Source organism: Cnephaeus nilssonii, assembly GCF_951640355.1.
Source record: "Cnephaeus nilssonii genome assembly, chromosome: 8".
Lineage (NCBI taxonomy): Eukaryota > Metazoa > Chordata > Mammalia > Chiroptera > Vespertilionidae > Cnephaeus > Cnephaeus nilssonii.
In genome coordinates this window covers 60812518-60825384 of record NC_137079.1, presented here as the reverse complement: position 1 = coordinate 60825384, position 12867 = coordinate 60812518, and the positions used below count along the sequence as shown (strand labels likewise).

Below are 12867 nucleotides of genomic sequence, written 5' to 3'. Positions count from 1 at the left end.
CTCTTGTAATATTTTTATTTCTATGTATTGATGCCCTAATGATACTAAAAACCCTTTAAATGTCATAAGACTTTCTATGAAAAAAATGGCATAATGCTAAGCTCATGGTGCTTAATTAGAATATTAGATTAGCTAATTATGAGAAACAAAGTGGTTGTATGGGAAAACATCAGGAAACTTTTTATTCTTTCTGAAGTTTATAGCAGAATATAAAACATAGATCTCATTAAAGATTGTATTTCATTAATCATATCCAGAAAGAAAATGTTGCCATGGGCTGGGATTGGAGGAAGAGTTCTTGAAGAACTTTTCAACTGCATTTCTCTTAACAGTCCTCTCAATCACTATGAAATTATAGGATACTCCAGTGGAGCACAAGGTGGTTAAAACCCTTTGAAAATAAGTCGTAGGCAGAAAAAAATAAAATAAAATAAACAAACAAAAACCACTGTTTGTTTGTAACATTGCAAAGATGAGTATGTTTGAGTATGTTTCTATTCTGTTTATTTAGATCAGGGGTTGGTAAACTATGACAAGTAGGCCAAATCCAACCACTGTCAGTTTTTATAAATAAAATTTTATTTGAAAACAGCCACACCCTTTTGTTTACATATTGGCTACTTTTGCAATTAAGTGTGAGTTAAGTAGACCACAGAGTTGAAAATATTTACTCTTTGAATCATTACAGAAAATATATGTCAACCCTGATTTAGATGCTCTTACTGACTCTGCTCTCAAGTATTGATATGTGCTCTGCACAAAGTAGTTGATGAATAAATACGACTGATTAACTAACTCATTCATTCATCTGGTGTTGAATCTGCCTTATTTGTATCACATAGCAGCTAAAATAATAAAACACAAGATTTAATATGGTTTCAAAATTTTCTTGAACATTTTACAAATTTCAAATTACCAGAAATTATGGTGTGGGTATAAGAGAAACCAAAGCATTAATTTAAAAATTATAATTCCTAGAATGGCCATGAGGAATGTTATTTTCTTACATTAACAAAACAAGTATTATTTGATTGATACCATCCTGCTAAGTCCTATTGTGCTCATTTACCTGGAATCAATGGCTCTTTTAATAAATAAATAATGTTTGCATAATTGTACCTTATCAAATCCTATAGAAATTATAAATCCTACAAGTGTACGTATCAGTTCTAGTACAAAAAACAGTGTGGGAATAGATTTCCCTGGGCAGTGTAATGTTGATAAAAAGTGACTTCTGCTGATGAATCTCTCTGCTTCCTTTTATTGGTTCCATTTTGCTTTGGAAGTGAGTTTGATGACCAAATGCAGTAGTTATTTTAGTTTAGATTTACAAATATGTCCTTCCCATCATTACTTGGCTGTTATTATTATTTTTTAATGAAAAAGCATCAATGCAGTTTATCTCAGTGCTTCTAATCTATGAGAATAACTTCTTAATGCTACATCAGAAGTTGATTCATCAATATTTAATTTGGAAAGCATAAGCAATTTAGCACAGTACTAGGTAACATACTAGAACAGAAACAAAAGAACATCAAAGTGAAGTATGAACAATGACCGACAGACATTCTTAAACTCCAGGGGAACAATGAACCTCCCAAAACTGTATACAAAAAGTTGTGTAGTTCATGCACTTTTCTGGTGAGAGGTCCCACATTCCAATCAACTTCTAAAGGGGCCAAACACACAGAGTAGAATTTTGATCGCCTTTCCTATTTATTCAGTAATGAAAGCTGTGGACGGGCCTTAGGAAATTTACTCCTAGACATTTAATAGTCAATTTTCATGGAAAGAAGATAAGAAGGAAAACAAATAAAAGTAACTTGCAAGGTCTAGGCAGGGGAAAACTCCAAAGTGCTATTTACCCTCAAAGTTTAGTTACATGTTCTGATTTAGAGAGGAGAAATAGGGACCTAAGTGTTAGTATAAGCAAGGAGGCTTCCATAGGATTTTTTCAAATCCTTAGAAACCTAAACTTAGTAGGAATAAAGCAATAGCAAGAATTTAAAATGCAATTTAACTCAGTTTTCAGTTTCTGCATATTAGCAACTTATTTTTATTTTTGACTATCACTAACTTCAATCAAAATATTTAAAAAAATATTTCTCATGCATTTAACAAATCTGACAAAGGACAAGTATCCAATTTACTTGCATTGTACTATGAAGCTTTAACTGACTAGCCAATTAACATATATTTAAAATCATTAAGTAAAGGTAACAATGAAAAAAATCAAAACATTAATCTGATGGCATCCCATTACTATGCAGTGTTCATTAACACTACTAGTAATTACCCTGGAGTATAGGCAAAATGTAGATGGACGAATTTCCCTCAAAAGCAAGTTTAAGGGATTAAACATCATCATCATCATCATCATCATCATCATCATCATCATCACTACTGAGGATAAAGCTGTTGCCTGTGGACAGGGCCCCTTCTTTCTGTATATTCCCCAAACCACTCACAGTCCCTTTCTCATCAGAATCATCAAACAACTTCTCGGAATCGTCATCTTCGAATATGTTTTCACCTATACCTTCTTTTTTTTCTTTTACATTTTAATTTTTGTTTTTAATTGTGGTAAACTACATATAACATATAATTCACCATCTTAAGCGTTTTTTGTTTTTTGTTATTTTTAAAATTTCTTAATTGATAAAGGTATTACATATGTGTCCTTATCCCCCGCCTTACCCCCCTCATCCCCCCAACTCATGCCCTCATCCCCCTTTTGTCTATGTCCATTGGTTAGGCTTATATGCATGCATACAAGTCCTTTGGTTGATCTCACCTTCTTACCCCCACCCTCCCATACCTTCACCTATACCTTCTTCATCCTCTTTTGCATCTATTTATCTTTCTTTTCATCTGAATATTCAAACATCTTTTTATCTGCATCATCTTCTTCCTCTTTTTCATCAGCATCTTTAAGCCCCCTTTCATCTGTATCTTCTTTGTCCTCTTTTTTTTTAAAAAAATGTTTTTATTGATTTTTGGAGAGAGGGGGAGGGAGAGGGATAGAGAGATAGAAACATCATTGAGAGAAGAAAATCATTGATCATCTGCCTCTTACAAGGCCCCCACTGAGGATCGAGCCCACAACCAGTGACATCTTGATTCCTGGGCTGAGGCTCAACCACTGAACCACACCAGGAGGGCTTCTTTGTCTTTTTCATCAGACTCATCATCAAAAACTTTTTTATATGTATCTTCTCCTCCTTTTCATCTGATTCTTCGTCAAACTCTCTCAGAGCCTTCCTCATCAAACACTTTTTCAGAGCTATCATCTTCAAATTCTGATTTTTCAGAGTCATTTTCTTCTCTTTTTCAAGAATTTTTTTCATTAAACTCCTTGTCAGAGCCATTCACAGTGAACTCTTTTTTCTTCAAATTCTTTTTCAGAGCCACCTTCCAGCAGCTTTTCAGAAACAGTCTTCTTCAGATTCTCTTTCTGACTCGTCTTCTTCAGGCTCCTTGTTGGGGGCTGTTCTCTTCTGCAGACTCCTTTGCAAAGCCATTCTCTTCAAAATCATTTTTGAGTCATTTCATTTGGATGCTCTTCTGGGGCTATTCACTTTAGACTCTTTTGTAGGACTATCCTCTACCAACTCTTTTTGGGACTGCCTTCTCCAGACTCTCTTTCAAGGTAGTCTCCACACCCTCGTTTGGGGCAGCCTTCTGCAGACCTTCTTTCAAGGCAGCCTTCTTCAGCCACTTTACGAGGCCACTCAAAATTCTCCTCCATCTTCTGTTTTTGCAAACTTCTTTTCATCTAGAGGTTCTTCAGATTCCATTTGAGTTGCAGCTTCTTGAGCATTCATTTTAGATGCGTTAGGATGCTCTGAAAAACACCTTACTCTGGAAGGCCCTGCCCTTTCTGAAGCACAGATGGAATTTGAACACCAGAGACCTGTATTGGCTTAGGAGTATTGAGGAAAGCCTCCCATCTTTTCAGCCTTTCCTCCCTTTCTCTTGTGATCTCCACCTGATAATCTGTAGTTCCATCCCACACTTGAGCAGTGATTTGACAACCAAACCACCATCCATCAAGGGTTTGAATACAATAATCAACTCTCTCCGGATCCCTGAAAGACACAGAGGTCACACCATCTGGGTTTTTATCAAACAGAGTTTCCTAATTTGTCTAAACTTTGAACACTCAAAGACTTTCTCTGATCTTCTCATTCAGCACCAACAGATCATCCTCAAAATACACAGAATGAAACATATTTTTGATGATGTCAATTCACTCATGGCACATTCAGGATGGCCCATCCATCCTCTCAGGTCTCCAGTCCAACTGCTTTGTTGCAGAGACGGATTTTTCTTGCAGTCCTAGCACTTCTTCTTAGAACCATCATATTCCCGCTTCAAAAGAAACTTTGCCACCTCGACATGTAATTTGTAGCCTCTGATTTCATCTTCATCCAAAAGTTTTAATGTGAGGTCCACAGATTCCTTCTTCAAATAACAGCAAAGCCCATCTCCTTCAAGATTTCCTTGGTTATCTTTGTAAAGCTTGACCTTAGATTTTGCTGTTTGAGGATCTTTCATAATGCCATACTTGGACATAAGCTGTATAAATTCATCCAGTGTAATGCTGGAGACAAACCAGACACAAATATACTTGCATTTCTGTCGTCTTCAACTTGAATCCATCCTGATTCTGCCTTTCTCTCCCCGTGGCCCCCCCTCCTCTTTTGGGGATCAATTGGTTCAGGAATTTTTCTTTGAGGAGGTTCCTCTTCAGGCCCAGTACTAACATCTAGTACATTTGCAGTAGAGCTGGACGTACCATCATCATTAGAAAAGCCATAATTGTCCTGGTATGTACCAATGAAATTTTCAGTGATTTTGGAGAACCAAGCCTTCTTCTCCAGGTCCCACTCATTGGGGTTTCATCTGGCTGTTGCCTGAAAGAATTGGTTTCTCTACCTGGATCTTTCTGGGTGTCTCTGTCCTTGGTGTCTCTGCACAATGTTTGCATTCGCAACTGTTCATCAAAGTCATCTTTCCCATCCAAGTTGTTGCCACTCACATTGCCAACTTAGCCAAGAGGCAGAGCCCAGGTGAGCTGAGAGGCCGAGATGAGGCAAGTCTGAGATGACTGCAGCTCCCAGGCAACGTGGAGAAATAACTTGAGAACCACGGACACCAGCTCAGACTGCGCAGTCGCCATTCAGCTATTATTTTTATCCTCTTCTAAGGATTCTGCTTCACATTTGACTTCTTATTGTATACTACTATAATTTTACTTGGGAAATTAGTTTTTGAGAAGTATATATAAGAAACTAAAAATATATGATTGGTTGTCACATCCAGCATATGTATGAATTTATATAAAGTTTATTAAACTTGTCAGTCAACTTGTGTCCATTGCTAAAAGCCAAAAGTAAGTGTCCCTAAGTGAGATAGGGGGAAATCATCTGGCTATTCCAGTCATGGGAGAGAAGATATTTAGCTTCATACTGTAATTAGCATTTTCAGAAGGACCATAATTATATATTACATTGCTTTTCCAGGCCATTGCACACAAAGGGGTCTTTTTGTGAGTTTAGAAGTAACTGTAATAACATGAATTTTAATGATTGACAGTCATGGGCTAAAATATAATCATGAACTGATGGCTTTTTTTTGTCTAAAGAGATTTCTCGACTTTCAAGTATATTTCCTGGAATAAATTCTCCTTACAGGCTAAGTAAACAAGATTATTTATTTTCTTTTAAGAAAATAAACAATAACAAAACTAAAACCACAAAAAGAAAAACAGTGAAACATTTTATTAGATGAGAAGCCATGCTCTTGCCAATCACTTACCTTGTACAGTTCATTCATAACCTTATGAATTCATGTCCACAGGCATGAATTAAAGAAATAACTATTTTCTGTTACTCATTTTCAGGTAGTACACAAAAGTAGCTTAAAGATTATGTTATAAAGAAAAGAAACTAAGCTCAGACACAAACATGCAAGGTACTGTGATCAGGCTTTCCGAACACATTTTGCTTTGTATTTTAAAATGTGCTCTTTATATGCAAAGTAACAAAAGCTAAATAAATATACATGATCTGCAATCCACAAATAGTTCCAGCTATACATCTAGAAGCACTGGTTAGGAGTGAGATGTAAAATAAGGCTGTAAAATCTGCTTCAATTCTAAGTCAAAGGATCAATAGTGTTTATTTAAAAGCTGAGCTGTGTGGTTTTAATGCAAGACTGATTCTGCCTTCAGAAAGACCAACTTGTTTTGCACTGTTCTGGAAGTTTGATTCATAAAGCTGTTCATAACGTTTACTGAATGCCTAATGGAGGCCATAAAACTCCCTGCACAGATCTTGGGTAAAAACTTCTCCTCTTTGACTGTTTTATTTCATCTCCCAGAATGGAGAGACAACCTCACTTGTTTTCAGAATTTAATTTGAGAACCACAGGAAATTATTTTTTGATAGGTATATTCCCTTTCTGATCGGCTTAAAATGCCAAAATATATGCTGCATCAGAGGGGCCTTAAGCTTTACCTCTATACAATACCCAAAATCAATGTGGTAGAAACTCTATAGGAAAATAATTTTTAAAAACATTCTTTAGCAATTAGGTTCTATTTGTGGAGGAGGCAGTTTCAAAATACATCAGAAAGCCTCCGGCAGCTCTGACCACTACTCTAAGCTGTTATTTATTTTATAAGCATAGAAGGCTCCGTACACCCACCAAAACAAAACAGGAGCCCTGGGTGGGAAAATACACTCTCTTCAATGAGCGTCTTTCAGTTGGATCCTCTTACTGCTGGGGCTGTGCATATAGGAGGGGGGGTATTACTCTCTCTGATTTGAACTGGTATTTTTCATGAGTGAGAATTATAAAATCAGGTAGCTACAAGAATGCCTCTTTATACTCTGTAGGAAGGCCATTATATTGCCACTTAACCCAAAATGTGTTTGTATGGATACAGTTGCCAACTTTTATAATATGGTCAACTTTTATATAAGCAGTTTAAGAAGTATTGTCAACAAATAAGAAAGGAGAAATCAATCACAGTATGCAAAAATACTTCATAAATATTTGAACATTTTTATTTTAAAATGAAAAGACTATGAGAACCTAATATAACTATGAAAGATTCATGATTTTTAAATGAAAAAGAGTGATTCCATTCCGACACAATAATAACAAAAACATTTCAACATATATTCAATTTCAGAGAGGGATATTTATTTGAGTGTTGGGAGAAGGAGGTATTAGACTAGCTTCCTGACCTTAAAGACACACAAAATATGATTAGTGTGTGTTGCTTTCAATTTTTCTTAGGTATTTTTTTATTTTGTATATGTTTTTATTAATTTCATAGAGAGGGAGAGAGGGATAGAAACATCAATGATAACAGAGAATCACTGATCGGCTACCTCCTGCATGACCCCTACTGGGGATCGAGCCCGCAACCTGGGCATGTGCCCTAACCGGGAATCAACCACTGAGTTATGCCAGCCAACCTATAATTACTGTTTTTAATGAAAAATTCACAAAAGTTTCCAGCTTCAAGATTTAGTAGGCATTTTATATCATTACTAGTGGCCCAGTGCATGAATTCAAGCATGGGTAGGGTCTGGCTGACCCACCCCGATGGAGGTTGGTGGGGCTGATCCGAGGTAGGGGCAGCCAGGAGTAGGGGCCGTGGGCGGTTGGCCAGCCAGCCCTGCCCCCAATCGGACCGGTTGGCTGACCACAGTGGGCATCATAGCGACATAGCGACTGGTTATTCCGGTCATTCCAGCATTCTGGTCGCTGGCTTTTTATATATATAGACTAGAAGCCCAGTGCACAAAATTTGTGCATGGGGGGGGTCCCTTAGCCCAGCCTGCACCCTCTCCAATCTGCAATCCCTCTTGCAATCCAGAACCACTGGCTCCTAACCGCTCACCTGCCTGCCTGCCTGATGTCCCTAACTTCTCTCCCCTGCCAGCCTAATCTCCCTAACTGCCCTCCCCTCCTGGCCTGATCGCCCTAACTGCCTAACTGCCACTTCTCCCTTCTCCTGCGGCACCGGCCTTCTCCCTTCTGCCTTCTCGCATGGTGCTGGCCTTCTCACTTCTCCAGTGGCACCAGCCTTCTTCCTTCTCCCTTCTCCCTTCTGCCTTCTCCTACGGTGCCTTCTCCCGTGGCCTCTGCAAAAGGGACTGTGGTACTGGACTGGCTCTCACAGCCACCACGGCTGCAGGCCCTCGGCCCTTGCAGCTGCTGTGGCTTTGTCTGGAAGGACGTCTGGAAGGATGTCCGGAAGACATCCGGTCTAATTAGCATATTGCCCTTTTATTAGTATAAATAACTAAAATAATTCAGGGAATAACAAGGGAAATTATGGAAGAAAATAATTTGTCTTAAAAAAAGACATTCTTCCCCTCCCTAAGGCTATAATGGTTAGGTTTTCTGGAGCAAGGTTTGTGTATTATAACTGTAGGATATAATGTTCTTACCATTCCCCTTTATGCCTATTACTACCATTTATCCTACTAAATATAAGTGATAATATAGAGTGTATGTATGAACATGTATTAACTCAATGTGGCCTTTATATAAAATATTAAGTTATTATAAAACCTGGCCTTATCTTCAAGTGTTTTAAGGCACAGTCTTTGTTATCTGAGCTTTGATCCTCATATTTCAACAAATTATGTTGCTCACTTCCGCAGGACTAAAAACAATGAGTAACAACATATATTAAACTTTACTAGAGGCCCAATGCATGAAAATTCAAGTAAGAATAGGCCTTCCTTCCCTAGCTGCCAGCACCGGCTTCCCTCCAGCACCCAGGACCCGGGCTTCCCTCCTCCAGCTGCCGGCAGATACCTGGGGCCCTGGCTGGCTTCCCCTGGGCTACCCACAGGCACCCGGGACTTGAGCTGGCTTCCCCCGGGCTGCCAGCAGGCACCCAGTATCTGGCTGGCTTCCCCCCAGCCCCGGCTTTATCAGGAAGGACGTCCAGAATGATGTCTAGAAGACATCTGGTCTAATTAGCATATTACCCTTTTATTATTATAGATGTAACACTCATTAATGTAAACCAGGATCATGAATGAAAGCAATAACTACCACAGTGTCACTAATGAGGAAATATTTTTAAATGTTATGGATTTCATAGCACACAGACCTTGGCTGACACAATTTAAAATGACACTAATTTAAAGACTAATATTTTACCGTTATGATCAATAAATTATTAGGACTCATGTCACATGGAGTCTAATCATTAATATATTTTTAAAAATTGGTACTAACACAACACACTTAACTCTTTCACCTAAAACTATCTTTTATTTGAAGTAGTTACCCTACATTCAAAAGGTATGTGAATGAATGGTTGCATTTTTGCTTCAGAATAAGCTTATTGGTATGTATATGTCAGTTTATTTCATTATAACTCATTCTGTCTATATATATATATATATATATATATATATATATATATATATATATGAGTACAGATGTATACTCCTGTATCTCTACAGAAAAATAATAATAATAGTTACTTGCCAAGTAATCATTATGAAAAGGCATCATATAAATCATCATATATATTCTGATCCCAAATTTTTTGAGATTTTATTATCATTGTTGCTCCCGTTATTATTATTACTGTTGTTATTTTGTAGAAGATCAAACTGAAACTTGGAGATATAAAGTAACTTGCTAAAGATATCGTCACTAGTAATCAGCGTGCAGGCCTATATTCCTTACCATTAGGTACACTGCCTTCCCTGTTTTTAACTATTTGTACTATCCTTTCACCAAAATCATACCTATAATCTCCATGACTGGGCTCTGTGTTTTGGCAAGCATACTAAGTATGAGAAAAAGAAAAAAAAAACCTTTTATTTAGATGTTTCAATATTATTCAGCCCCTGGAGGTCCCTAGGGCAGATGTCCTTTACTTAGGGAAAAATCCCAGAATAAGCTCTGAAGTAAAGTATGTTTGGGGGGCAGGGGAACCCTACAAAATCACTGTGAATCTTAATGCAAATGTAAATATTGTGATTTGAAAAATCAAATTGCTTCAAATATGATTGAGGTGGAACTATATCTCTAAAGCTTAAATGCCGTTTGGGTGTTGGATTGAGGGTAGTATAGAGATTTGAATAAATGCTTTTCTCCAGGTTGCAAAATGTTGCTTGTTCTTGTTGCTTGGCCTGTGTGTGTGTGTGTGTGTGTGTGTGTGTGTGTGTGTGTGTGTGAGAGAGAGAGAGAGAGAAGAAACAAGTTTAGGTATCAGTACAAAAAGAATAAAAGGGAACTTCATGGGAGGAAGAATCATATCAATAGAATGAAAGCATGAACTCCAATACTTCACGTTTCAGAGGTAAAAAAGGATCAATTATGTAAATGGTTTGTATACATTCATAATCCTTGAACTCAGCTTCTTGAATTGATATTAGGAACAGGGCACAATAGCGGCTCTCATCCCTTCTATAGTCTTTGATGCACTGAGGGGAACACACCAAATAATCTCAGTTTCTTTCAGTCCTAATATTCTACAATTCTAGCTAAGTTGTTCCTTTTCAATGAAGTTGTGACTATCCAGCCATCATTCCTCCATCATTCCACCTTCACGCCCCATTCAAACTCTGTCTTCTTCTAATGCCAAGTGAGTTCACTTCTTCTAAATTAACCTCATTTTTCTTTGATTTTTTTTTGTCAACTGTTATGTATACTAGAATTTTAATGGTTGTTATGTTGATTTCATTGTCCTACATATTTACTAGTACATCATGTTTATTGTACTAAAGTAGCCTGATTCAGGTTGAGCTGCCTTGGAGTTACAGACTTATGTGCCTCTAATCCAGCAAAGAGTGAGGAATTTTCCTGAGCTCTGCACAAGGGACAGATAGTAGTACTGAGACATATAAACAAGAAAAGATGCATTTTCCAGAATCAAATAAGTTGTCAGTCTGCAAAATAGAAAAATAGAATCAATAGAATGAGATAAAAAACATCAATAGAAATAAAGAAAGCCGAATCTGACTACATGCTGAGGGGGGACTCGTCCTAGCTTTGGAACTTATGTCATTTCTGCTTGGAACAATGTATGATACATGCTAATCTGACCTAATCTAATTCAAGTAATATGATGTGATTATATATATACAATCTATTCTGACTAAAAATGTAGGTGCATACTAATTTTTTAAAACACTATAATAATTATGCAGAGAAGGCCTTTGGAAGATGTTTATAGAGCTATCCTATATAATAAAGTGGTAATATGCAAATTGCTGTCACGCCCTCACACAAGATGGCCGCCCCAATGTGGTTACAAGATGGCCGCCACAAGATGGCCTGCAGGGGAGGGCAGTTGTGGGCAATCAGGCCAGAAGGGAAGGGCAGTTAGGGGTGACGAGGTCATCAGTGGAGGGCAGTTAGGGGCAACCAGGCCTGCAGGGGAGGGCAGTTAGGGGTGACCAGGCTGGCAGGGGAGGGCAGTTGGGGGCAATCGGGCTGACGGGAGCAGTTAGGCATTGATCAGGCTGGCAGGGGAGTGGTTAGGGGGTGATCAGGCTGGCAGGCAGAAATGGTTAGGGGCAATCAGGCAGGCAGGCAGGCAGGCAAGCAGGCAGGCAAGTGGTTGGGAGCCAGCAGTCCTGGATTGTAAGAGGGATCCCAGATTGGAGAGAGTGCAGGCTGGGCTGAGGGACAACCCCCCCCCCCCCCCCAGTGCACGAATTTCATGTACCAGGCCTCTAGTTAGTTAATAGGTTTTTTTAAAAATTCTGTGTAATGGCTTCTTTAGAGAAAAACATAGCCACAATAGAAGAAAAAAAAAAAACACACAACACCAAAACCCAAGTATCTATTATAATGCATTATAGCCTATAAGTCACAATTATATCAATTGATTCAGAAAATCAAGCCAAATAAAACTGATGTGATGAAAGAAATAGCAAGTACATTTTCAGGTAATGAGTAATCTTTTATCACCATTTGAATGTCAGCTGAGGTTGGTTGCAGCAGTTTTTTTTGTACTTAACCAAGATCTTACATGACTCTGACTCTTCAACATGTCACTGCTAGCTTTTAGGTCTTTGACCATCCTAGATAACATTGAACTCTGTACCAGTGGCCTGCACCTTAAACTCTATTTTCATAAGCTTCTAATTAATAGTCAATGAAAGGTTTAGAAATGGATACCATCTTGTTTAAGCCAGTCAAGTCATATTTAGGAAACCACTGGAAATTTGCTCCTCTCTTTTATTTCTATCTCTTCTTTCCTCCCCCTCCCTCTCTCCTTTTCTTTCTTTTTCTTTTCTTTCCTTTCTCATCCTTCCTTCCTTCCTTTTTTCCTTCCTTCCTTCCTTCCTTCCTTCCTTTTTTCCTTCCTTCCTTCCTTCCTTCCTTCCTTCCTTCCTTCCTTCCTTCCTTCCTTCCTTCCTTCCTTCCTTCCTTCCATTTTTACTTTCTTTTGTAAGCACATAGGCATACTAAAAATCTCTCCATATTAAATATTCAAACACTTTAAATAGTATTCCACTTCTCTCCTTCTCTGCCAACCTTTAGAAGAGTTTTTCCCAGATGCCCTTTATTTGCTTTCTGTCTCCAAGCACTTTTTTCTCAGTGCCATGGCACATATAGAACATGATAGATGACAATGGCTATAGGGACTGTCTCTGAGGATCCCGTGGTTCTGCCTATTCCAAAATGCTGAGAGGATCGATAACATGGTGCACCTGTAACCCTCCAGGATTCACTGCTGTGCTGAGGTACAGCTGAGGGGTGCTCTGCTCAATTTAATTCATACAAACCTGAGTTCTGCTTACAGTGCAAACCTGACTTGCTCCGACCCAAGGTCATTTGATTTTTTTTTTTGCTATTTAACATAAC

General features: G+C 38.2%; 1 pseudogene across 1 annotated transcript; it reads right to left on the bottom strand.

The window, feature by feature from the left end:
- Positions 1-2354: 2354 nt before the first annotated feature.
- LOC307104036 (17S U2 SnRNP complex component HTATSF1-like) lies at positions 2355-12079 on the bottom strand (annotated as a pseudogene). Its single transcript has 5 exons — positions 12029-12079; positions 9733-9835; positions 3169-5049; positions 2857-2962; positions 2355-2551 (listed from the first exon to the last, which is right to left on the bottom strand). The product of its transcript is annotated as a 17S U2 SnRNP complex component HTATSF1-like (transcript).
- Between the last annotated feature and the right edge of the window lie 788 nt (positions 12080-12867).